This window comes from Cebus imitator, unplaced genomic scaffold (genome assembly GCF_001604975.1).
Source record: "Cebus imitator isolate Cc_AM_T3 unplaced genomic scaffold, Cebus_imitator-1.0 Scaffold17, whole genome shotgun sequence".
NCBI lineage: Eukaryota > Metazoa > Chordata > Mammalia > Primates > Cebidae > Cebus > Cebus imitator.
Genome location: NW_016107332.1, coordinates 9102574 through 9114460, shown reverse-complemented (window position 1 = coordinate 9114460; position 11887 = coordinate 9102574).

Here is an 11887-nt window from a genome sequence, read left to right as displayed (position 1 = left end):
TATATATATATATATATATACGTATATATATATATATACGTATATATATATATTCCAATCATTATGTTTTATAATTTCTCGATGTATTTATATATATTTTATATATATTAAAAATACATATGTATGTGTATATGCCTTTAATTCCTATGTAATAGTTCAACAGAAAGACTAAGAATAATGAATAATATCTAGTAAAAAGCCAAGTAAATTCCAAATTTTGAATAATAATTTCCTCCATTAGAACATACTATAATTTTAATGTATGTAAGATTTATTTGTATGTTATAACTCAAAAAATGATATAATATACAGACACACCTCAAGATATAGTGGTCTCAGTTCTAAATCATTGCAGTAGAGTGAGCCACATCAATATTTTTTGGTTTCCCAGTGCATATGAAACTCATGCTTTAGCAGAGTATGGTCATAGATACCTGTTTTCCCAGCTTCTTTGAAAGCTGGTGCAAGAGGATCACTTTAGCCTGGGAACAATCCAGTCTAGGCAACATGGAAGGACCCTAACTCTTAAAAAAAAAAAAAGGACTGTAATGTAGTTTAATAAATGTATATTAGCATTATGTTTGAAAATACGTATACCTTAATTTAAAAGTACATCATGCTAAAAAACGCTAATGGCTATCTGTGCTTTCAGGTGATTGTAATCTTTTTGTTGATTGAAGGCCTTCGCTCCATGTTGATGCATGGTGATCAATGAGAGATCAATGAGAGTGGTGCTTGCTGAAGGATGGGGTGGCTGTGGCAATTTCTTAAAATAAGACAGCAATGAATGTACTGCATCAATTGTCTCTCCCTTTAATGAAGTATTTCTGTGCAGCAGGCTGGGGTAGTATTTTCCACAGTAAAATTTCTTTCAAAATTGAAGTTAGTCCTCTCAAACCCTGCTGCTGCTTTCTCAACTAAGTTAATACAATATTTTAAATCCTTTGTTGTCATTTCTACAATGTTCACAGAGTCTTTGCCAGGAGTAGATTCCATCTCAAGCAACCACTTCCTGTGTTAATCCATAAGAAGCAACACCTTATTCTCTAAAGTTTTGTCATAAGAGTACAACAATTCAGCCCTATCTTCATGCTCCACTTCTAATTTTATTTCTCTTATTGTTTCCACCATATCTGAAGCTACTTGAAATTGTGAGTTCCTCAAAGTCATCCACTGGAGTTAAAACCAACTTCTTCCAAACTCATGTTAATGTTGGAATTTTGCCTCTTTCCCATGAATCACGAATGTTCTTAATGGCATCTAGAATGAGGAATTCTCTCCAGAAGGTTTTCCATTTAATTTTTTCAGGTTCACTAGAGGAATCACTATCTGTGGCAGGTGTATCCTTACAAAATGTGTTTCTTTAATAATATAACTTGAAAGTTGAACTTACTTTTTGATCCATGGGCTGCATAATAAATGTTGTATTAACAGATATGAAAATATCACTAATCTCCTTGTACATTTCCACCAAGCTCTTGTGTTACTAGATGCAAAGTCAATACACAGTTACATTTTGAGAGGAGTCTTTCAAAATATTAACTCTCAAAAATTGGCTTAAGATATTTGGTAAGCCATGCTTTAAATCAATGTACTGTCACCCATTTACAGAGAACAGAAAGAATAGAGTTAGCATAATTGTTAAAAGTACCTACATTTAAAAAAAAAAAATTTAAGGTCCAAGGATATGTGTGTATCTTTGCTATATTAGTAAATTGTGTGTCACAGGAGTTTGGTGTACAGATTATTTCATCACTGAGGTCATAAGCATAGCACCTGATAGGCAGCTTAGCACTTGATAGGCAGCTTTCAATCCTGAACTGTTTCCCAGCTTCCACCTTCAAATAGGCCCTGGTGTCTCCTGTTCCCTTTTTTGTGTGTGTGTCCAAATGTACTTGAGGCTTAGCTCCCACTTATAAGTGAGAACATGTGGTATTTGGTTTTCTGTTCTGTGCTAGTTTGCATAGGATAATGGCCTCCAACCTCATCCATGTTCCTGCAAAGAACATGATCTTATTCGTGTGTGTGTGTGTGTGTGACTGTGTGTGTGTGTGTGTGTGTCTGTGTGTGTGTGTGTGTGTGTCTCTGTGTGTGTGTGTGTGTGTGTGTGTGTGTGTGTGTCTGTTTCTGCATAGTGTCCATGGTGTATGATATGATTTGGCTGTGTTCCCACCCAAATGTTAGCTTGAATTACAGTTTCAATTCCCACATATTATGAGAGGGACCCAATGGCAGATAATTGAATCATGAGGTGGTTTCCCCATACTGTTCTCATCATAGTAATGGTTTTATAAGGGTAAACCCCTTTTGCTTAGTTCTCTAACTATCTCTTGCCCACCACCATGTAAGACATGCCTTTCATCTTCCACCATAACTTCTGTATGTGCTTTTGAAATACTTGTGACATTAAATTACAGGGCTTTGACTGTGGATCTAAAAAGGACACACAGCCCTGTTAAATCTTAAACACTGATAGCAATTAAAGCCTCATCTTCCGGCCCAATAGAATATGTCAATCAAAATTAACTGCATTCCTGAGACACAAGGCCAGAAATTAAAGCCCTTCAAGTCCTCAAGGCCCAGGGACTAATGCAAAAGAGGTGGGCATGTAAGATTTTAAAGGTAAATTTTAATAGATAAAATAACTTCAGTTTAACTATAAATTAATCATTAATGTCAAAGGCACATTGATGCAAGGCCAGGGTACTGGCCCCTGTGTCAGATTAAGAGGTTTTTCTTGAACTATTGGCTGACTTTTAATTAAATGTTATAAAAGGCTTATGAAAGTTACATCTTATAATCAATATTAAAATGTTACAGATTATACAATTTGAAAAACAAATTTATTTGGCTTCATGCTGTTTTTATTAGGGCCTATTGTTTGGAAAATTAAGTCACTCTCATGTTGTAGAAATTAGAGCTGAGAAGACCAGAGAGACCAAGAGACACAAGAGAATCTCTTCGTTGGAACTTTGACTGACAGTGGCCTCAGTGCCCTTAATGACCACCAGCCCTGAACAAAGAGAACGTATTGCTTTTGTACAATTTGAGGCGGGAAAAACAAGGCAGGAAACAGGTTTTGGACAAAGACAGTTAATCAAGTTTTGCAATCCTGGGCTTCGTGGTTATTTGACTTTATAACCTTGCAGCTGAGGTAGAAGGTTGAAAGGTTAAGCGGACACCCAAGGAGACAAGAAAAACAGGAATTGCAGAAGTATGTGAAGGCTACAGACCTAAAGACATGCACTGTTGCTCTTATCCAAGTAGAAAGGGGGTTGTTATAGTGAACCCCAAGTTTCTCTTCAAAGAATCAGTATGTCAGTATGTTCAGCTCTCTTATTCTTTAATTCTCTATTTTAAAGTTTAGCTTTCTTTTAATTCCAGTAAACAACCTTCTTCACCAGTTCTAATCAGTAGTTCACATCTGTTCCCCCAGCCCTTGGCTCCATCCTGACTCCTCTCAGTCACCTGCTCCAGTCACCTGCTTTGGTCACCTTCTTTGACCTAGGTCATCCCTGGCTACCCGCTCTGACCTGCCTGTAACCATCCTTCCCACCAAAACACCCACCCTGCCACTGCAGCTTGGACCCCTGCTGTCTAAAATAGCCAATCGGGATTAGTCTAGCTTGTACATCTAACCCTAGCCAACAGGACAACTACACCACAGTAGAGCCCCATCAGGCATAAGTACCCCTCCCCACTTTGTCCAAGTGTACGACCACCAGTGCTCCAACCATGAGCTATATCCTTCTATAGAAGTAAATTGCCTTGCTTAGAGGATTTATCTCCAAGTGCTATTTCTTTTGTGGCATCAAAATTTTACTTATAACAGGGTTGTGCTAGATCTGTTTTACCTCTACTTTCTCTAAACACAGGTCTTATGACAAACCTGGAAAGTGGGCTGTGAGATAAGTTTGCAGCTGCAATTAGTTGGGCTAAGCTGGGAGGGGTTACTTATTTTTGCTTACTATGAATCTTCTTAATGACCTAATCCTAATGTTAACTATTACTTATTCTATTTTAATTCTGTCTTTGATTTTATTTTCTTCCTCACTCAAAGAATGAATGCTTTTGCCTCTTTTTGAAATCCTTGAGTTACCAGTTTTGTGAAATGAATGCCTTATTTTACAATGACCTGTAATTCTATTTTGTAATGTCAAGGATTCTAAACCTTTGATATTTAACAAACTTTCCAAAATTAAATTATAAATTGTTTTTTTTATTCTGATTTAATTAATCAATTAAGATACTATTAAGAGGTTCCCTAAAGTTCAAAAATGGCATATTTGGCTTATTTGAAATAAAAATTATACATGAATCATTGTCACATATGAAATGGTGTTTGGTTTCTTTTGGGCTGTATTTGTATAAATATGTTATTGATATGTGTTCCAAAATTATGGGAAATGCCTATAATTTTAATATGACTTAATGCACATTATCAGTAATAATTATAATTTTCAATTGTGTCATGCTTGCCTACTGATGTATGGACTTCAGAATAATGTGGCCTATATTGATTTTCCAGGATTGTTCTTTTGTTTGTTGTTGTTTTTCTCCCTTTCTCCCCCATTCTCTCTTCATAGGACACAAGACTTCACAACCGTCTAAATATGAAAAAAGAAAATAGGAGAAATGTGAAAGAAAAATAGATCTTGAGACTCCCAAATCACTAAGCTAAGGGGAAAAGTCAAGCTGGGAACTGCTTAGGGCCAACCTGTCTCCCATTCTATTCAAAATCACCCCTCTGCTCACTGAGATAAATGCATATCTGATTGCCTCCTTTTGAGAGGCTAACCAGAAACTCAAAAAAATGCAGCCATTTGTCTCTCATTACAAAGACCTCTCCCCACCTTGATACTTACTACATTTGCTTCAAGTTGTCCCGCCTTTTTAGACAAAACCAGTGTTCATCTTGCATGTGTTGATTGATGTCTCATGCCTCCCTAGAATCCATAAAACCAAACTGTGCTCTCAGCACCTTGGGTGTATGTCATCAGGACCTCCTGAGGTTGTGTCATGGACATATGACCTCAAATTTGACATTTTCTAAATTAACTGAGACCTGTCTCAGATTTTTGGGATTCACACATTAATAACTCACTTTTGCAAGAGCTAAAATGAATACCTGTTGAAGACTAAACAAATGGAAATGTAGATTTACTATTTCTGTGTTAAATTAAAAAAGATATTTTATTTTGTTAAAACAGATGCCTACTTGTCCTAGTGTTACTTACAACTTTTTAGTTAGCCTAAGCTTTCCCTGAGGAGTTGCTAACATCCCAGAGACAATGTTTTCCTCATCAAGAGCCATTACGTGCATTGTTAACAAGCATCACAGACAATATATTGGAAAATATATTGCATTGTTTCCTCTATAGTTTATAGACTAGAACTGATAAATGATACACACACACACACACACACACACACACACACACACACAGAAACACACACACATAACATTAAGGGTTTTAGTAAAACAACAAAGAATTACATTTTACCTATCTATCTATCTATCTATGTATCTATCTGTCTAGTGTATCCAATGTTCAGGAGCATATTTTAAGTCAATAACATGAAAATTTTACATTAAATTTACCATAAAGTATGTAACATGAAAACTGGCATATCAATTTGTTATAAAATTAAATGTAAAATTTATTGCTGAATATAATAAAGTATACAAAATCTACTTTAGACATGACATCATTTAAAATAGTTTTGAAAATATTAAACATGCATGTACTTTACATAGAAAACTACAAATCATTACTGAAGAAAAACTATATAGGTGAAATATATTCCATTATTTTCATGATTGGAGGTCAATATTGCAAAGATGCCAATTATTTTCAAATTGATTATTTTTTCAAATCTAACTTGTTCATGTATCTGCATAAATTATTATACCTCTAGTCTAATTCTAAAACTACTGAACTTAGACAATGTTAATCAGCCATAACAGAGAATCCAAAACCAAGGTCCTAGAATTGTATGTAAAATTAAAAATTAAGAAGAATGGCATTCATTATTTATATGTGTCTATGTGGATATACATATGGATATTTAGGTAGTTATGAATATAAGTATGAATACAGATCCAGATATGCCAAACAAGGTATAAATTCATGTATATAAAACCTCAGGATTATCCAAGACTTATCATATTTTACAACTCCAGGCACATATTTACTTAAGTTCATGGCATCTTCTGAAATTGTTCGAGAGTTTTATCCCATCTGAAATAAACTCTAGCACTTTCTAGGTTTTCTGTCTCACCTATGGATAACAAAAAAGGCTAAGAAATACTTGTGCAGGTTACAACCCAGGGAAACTGAGTCGCTAACATACATAGATTTAATCATAAAATTATAGAATGCTGCCTCTATAATAACATTGGGTTACAGTTGAAATAGCTGCAAGTCACATTCTACCTCTCATAAGAGTCTATAAGGAAGTTCAAAGTCAAGAGTGAAGTCATAAATAAGGATTCTGAAGGATGTTGAACACTCCAATACCTATAATCAAAATAAACATTAAACACAGAACAAATCCTATCCAGGTTAGCATGAATCTTCATAACAAAGGTCTATTTACCCTGATTCAATTTGCCCATTCGACATGTCTGGTTTTCAAAAAAAACATTTTATTTAATGCCAAAAGGCAAGAAAATATCCTCTGATCGATAAAGAAATAACCATAACCAACTTCATATATGACACAGACATTACAATTAACAGACAAGATAGGTAAAATAACTGACACCCGTCAAAAGCTTAAATGGAAAAGGCAAATATACCGGAATAGACAGATAATACAAGCAGAAAGATGGAATCTCTAAGACAGAATCAAAAGCAAATTCTGGAAATTACAAACACTGAAGCAAGACTTAAGAATGCCTTTGATTAACTTGCCAGTTGACATAATATGGTCAAGAAAAGACATGTCAGTAAAAACTTCCTAAACTGAAATGAAAAGAAAAAAGAATGAAAAGATAGAATATAATATCAAAGACAGAACAATTATGTATGTGTATCATGTGCCTAATTAGAATACCAGAAGTAGAAAAGAGAAGCAGAAAAAAGTCTATTGGAATAATAATGATAATTATCAACAATTAATTGTAGACAACAAACTACAGATCCAGGAAGCTCAGAGAACAACAAGCAGAATTAATGCCAAACCCTGTACACCTAGGTGTATAATATTCTAACTGCAGGAAACCAGAAAAGAACATATCTTGAAACAAGTCAGATATAATTAAAACAGCTTACCAACAGAGGAATAAAAAATTGTCATTGTTCTACAAAACATTGTTGAATGTGAAGCACTGTCGAAAGCCCCGTTTACCTAAACATTCCATGGACAAGTATGGGATTTCTTAAATTTAACTCTGACTCTGAGCCCCCAATAACTAGTGTAAAGGAATTCAAAAATAAGCCTTCATTAAAATATTTTCTCTTCAGGTATATAGACTAAGGATATGAACTCTGATTTTTTTCTATAGCTGACTATTATGAGTGCTATTATTAGTACTCCCAACTGACCATGATCTGCATAAGCAATTAAATATGAACAGCTCTACTCTTATGTATCGGAATTCAGCAAGAGTAGTTTTATTTTCTCCAGATTCTCATTAGTGAGCATTTCAATCTCTTCCTCCTCTTTCAACATGCAAGCAAGCCTGTGTGCAAGTGCACACATAAACACATTTTACTAACCTACCACAGTTGCTGCAATTGAACAGGCCTCTGCCAATCAAGAAACACATCCCCTCTCTCAAATCTCATTGTCTTCATGTTGGGGAACTTCTTCCTTAAACTCAAAGCATCAGTATTTCTCAAAACATCTTCTTTTCTATACCTTTGATGAATTCTTGCCAATGAGCCAGTGACTTTTACTATCTAAAAGCTTGGTTGAGGATAATCTTCAGGGGTGCCATTAACATCTTTGAGATTCTGAAACATAAAATCCATTAGTATAAACTTAAAACAAATGAGGCCCCCCACAACCCCAAAAAGCTTGTCCATACTACTTATGAATTTTTCCTGAGATTCTCCACCAGCCACTAGAACAAATAAATTGATACAATACAGTGTCCCATTACGTTCATATTCCCCTAGCTAGCAGAAGTATATGCTCAAAGTATATCAGAGCTGATAAGATTGAAAGGGTTATTGACTCCAATCCCCTTATTTCATAGATGAAGAAACAAACCTCAAAATAGTTAAAGGATTTCTCAAGGCCACACAAGTTAATTCCAGAAATGTCCTCTTGGTGAATGCTTTTTTTTTTTTTTTTTTTTAATATACATTCATTTATGTTTGTAGTCTGTTGTTACATAAACTATTCAAAACATATGGATGGTATTTTATATGTAAGTAACTAAGAGAGGTCAAGTCAGGGTAAAGTCTAATCATAAGTTGTTTCAGTATTTAAATAGCTTAATATTTTAAAAACTATGCTATTGTAATATGTCAAAATTCATTTTCAGAGTACATTGAGTTCATGAAAACTAAATTTCAAAATAATTTACCAAATTTTGTATTCTCTCTTGCTTTGCTTGTTTTGCTTGCTTTAAAGTGGAATAGAAAATAGTCTACATTTAAGTCCTGTTCAATTAGTATCAACCACATTAACATTTAAGCAACTTTCAAATTACCCCTGGCAACTCTGGCAAAACATGGTTATTATTAGGTCAGAAACATATATATAGTTGAGAGTTTTTATACCTGTGTGTGTGTGTGTGTGTGTGTGTGTGTGTGTGTGTGTATCTATACACTTCCTTCTGAAGGAAGAAAAGAGATACTGTAAATAATTTTGAAATAACATCTTAGAGAAATTAGAGCTTGAACAGATTAATAAATATTTCAATATTTAATGGATTTCTGAAAAAATAGGTCATCATGGTTATGTACAATTTTCTTACCCCACTCTTACCTGTAGAAACTGTTTTTTTATTTTTCTCAGTAAAATGTGTGGTACATACAATAGCACCATATTAAACTTTGCAATCAAAAAATACTAATGAAACAAAATAATCTGAGTATGAAGTAGTGTGTAAAAACTAAAGTTTGGATACAATGCGATGGGTTCAACTAACAATTAAAAGTTTTGAGTCCTGTATTTAGTTGCTCAGAAAAAAATAACAGTTAATGTTCCTGCCAATATCCAGTTAACAAAATTAATAAATTAATGAAGCTTATTTAATGTCACTATCATTTCCTATTGGTTTCCTTTTTTCCTTTTTCTATTTACAGCTATTACATACTGAAATATACCAGTGTTTGAATATAGTCTTTGTATGGTTCAAGTCAGTTTCAAATCTTCCTTCTTTGTATTGACTTTAGTGCAAGTAAATTACCTTGAAGTAGAAATTTCTTTTCTTAGACATAAAACCATCTAGTTTAACTTATTTAACCATTAGAAACTTTTATAATTTAAAATACTTTATGCAATGATTTATGCCAGAAGGTGGCACCAAAAGACTCAACTTTAAAATTTCTTTATTAATAAGTGCATATGATTATCCTATTTCTAAAGGCAGAAAAATAGCATTGCAAGTGTTGATTAAAATGATAAAGACAATAAGTACATTTTGAGGTTGTATGAAACACTGATGAGGAGATGTATTTTTGACTTCAGATATGGCACAGCAGTAATAATTTTAACAGTTTATTCTCATTTTACAAAATTATATGTATTTCTGAGGTTCTTAAAAATGGTTACTTACAGATTATCAAGTGATGTTTCACATAACAAGAGAAAACAGTGTCTTCTCTCCCAGTAAAGTGTCTTTTGGATATGGGGCTTAACTTTCCATTATGAAACTTAGGACATTTTAGTTAGTTTTCTCACTTTAAAGATAGATCCAATGTCAGATGAAGGGCAAAAAATTCCAAGGTCCATTAGTATTATTAATAATATATCATTCCTTTTCATTTATCTTGAGCGGTAAGTCAAGTCAATAATGGGAGCTCAAGCTCTGGTATCAAAATGCATGATTTTGAGTTCTTCTGCCATCTTAGTGGCTTGAAACATTGGGCAATTTAAATAAATCTCTTGCCACCTCTTACTCTCTGTCTCTCTTTTTTACTTTAAATTTAATTTTCTAAGCTTAGTTTGTGACAGAGTTGTAAATTTGTACTGGAATTTATTAAGATATATACCTAAAGTGCTTAAACGCTTCCTGGAAATTAGTAAATATTCAAATATATTTTTGCATTAATAATAATATTCTTTAAAAGTTTTCTCTTTTGATAGTCATCTCTAAAGCTCCCTTAGTCTTAAATTTCCAGATGATAAAACTCCTTGGAGTTTGGCTTAGTTGGGAATCATAAAAGGAAACATATATCTGATGGATTAGTACAAAAAAATCCCAAGTTTTAACTTTTCTATAAAATTGCCAGAAATATCAAGTTGTAAATATGTTAACCTATTGCTATGAATAATTTTTTGAAAATATGTGTATCTGAACACTTCTTTATAAAATAGAAAAGGAGAAAAATATATGGAATAAATACAATTTAAGCAATGAAAGTGCATATGACTTTGAAAAAACTATTCTGCTAAATCAGGCAACAAAAAAGATCAAATTTAGTGAAGGAAGTTATACTAAATAATGAGTTATCATATAACATGAGTAATGTTACTAAATTTTATACACACATACATATATATGGCATATATATTTTGGGCTGGTAGCTGATGTGTGGTTGCTATGAAACCATAGCACATTCATCCTTGGAGCACGAATACAAAAAATTGAAACTGAAGAACCAGGTGAATATGCTATAAGAGATACAAAATTTATTTCATTTTCTTTATATATATATATTTACTTATTGTTATACTTTAAGTTCTGGGGTACATGTGCAGATCTTGCAGGATTGTTACATAGGTACACACATGCCATGGTGGTTTGCTGCCTCCATCCCCCCATCACCTATGTTAGGTATTTCACCCAGTGTTATCCCTCCCCAATCTTTGCATCCCCCCCATCCCTCCCCCAGCCCTCCACCCCCCAATAGACCCCAGTGTGTGGTGTTCCCCTCCTTGTGTCCGTAAGTTCTCATTGTTCAGCACCCACCTATGAGTGAGAACATGTGGTGTTTGCTTTTCTGTTCATGTGTCTGTTTTTTGAGAATGATGGTTTCCAGATTCATCCATGTCTCTGCAAAGGACATGAACTCCTTCTTTTTTATGGCTGCATAGTATTCTATGGTGTGTATGTGCCACATTTTCTTTATATCATTGATGAGTATTTGGATTGGGTTCCAGGTCTTTGCTATTGTGAACAGTGTCACAATTAACATATGTGTGCATGTGTCTTTATAACAGAAGGATTTATAAGCCTCTGAGTATACATCTAGTAATAGGATTGTTGAGTCAAATGGTATTTCTATTTCTAGATCCTTGAGGAATCGCCACACTGTCTTCCACAATAGTTGAACTTATTTACACACCCACCAACAGTGTAAAAGTGTTCCTCTTTCTGCACATCCTCTCCAGCATCTGTTGTCTCCAGATTTTTTAATAATGGCCATTCTAACTGGCATGAGGTGGTATCTCAATGTGGATTTGACTTGCATTTCTCTAATGAACAGTGATGATGAGCATTTTTTTCATGGCTGAGGCTGCATAAATGTCTTCCTTTGAAACAAAATATATTTTCTTTTCTAAGTAAAATTGTGGCTATTACTTTAAAGTCTAATTTATCAGAGATGAGAATTGCAACTCCTGCTTTTTTTTGCTCTCCATTTGCTTGGTAAGTCTTCCTCCATCCCTTTATTTTGAGCCTTTGTGTATCCTTGCATGTGAGATGGGTTTCCTGGATACAGCACACCGATGGGTTTTGGCTTTTTATCCAATTTGCCAGTCTGTG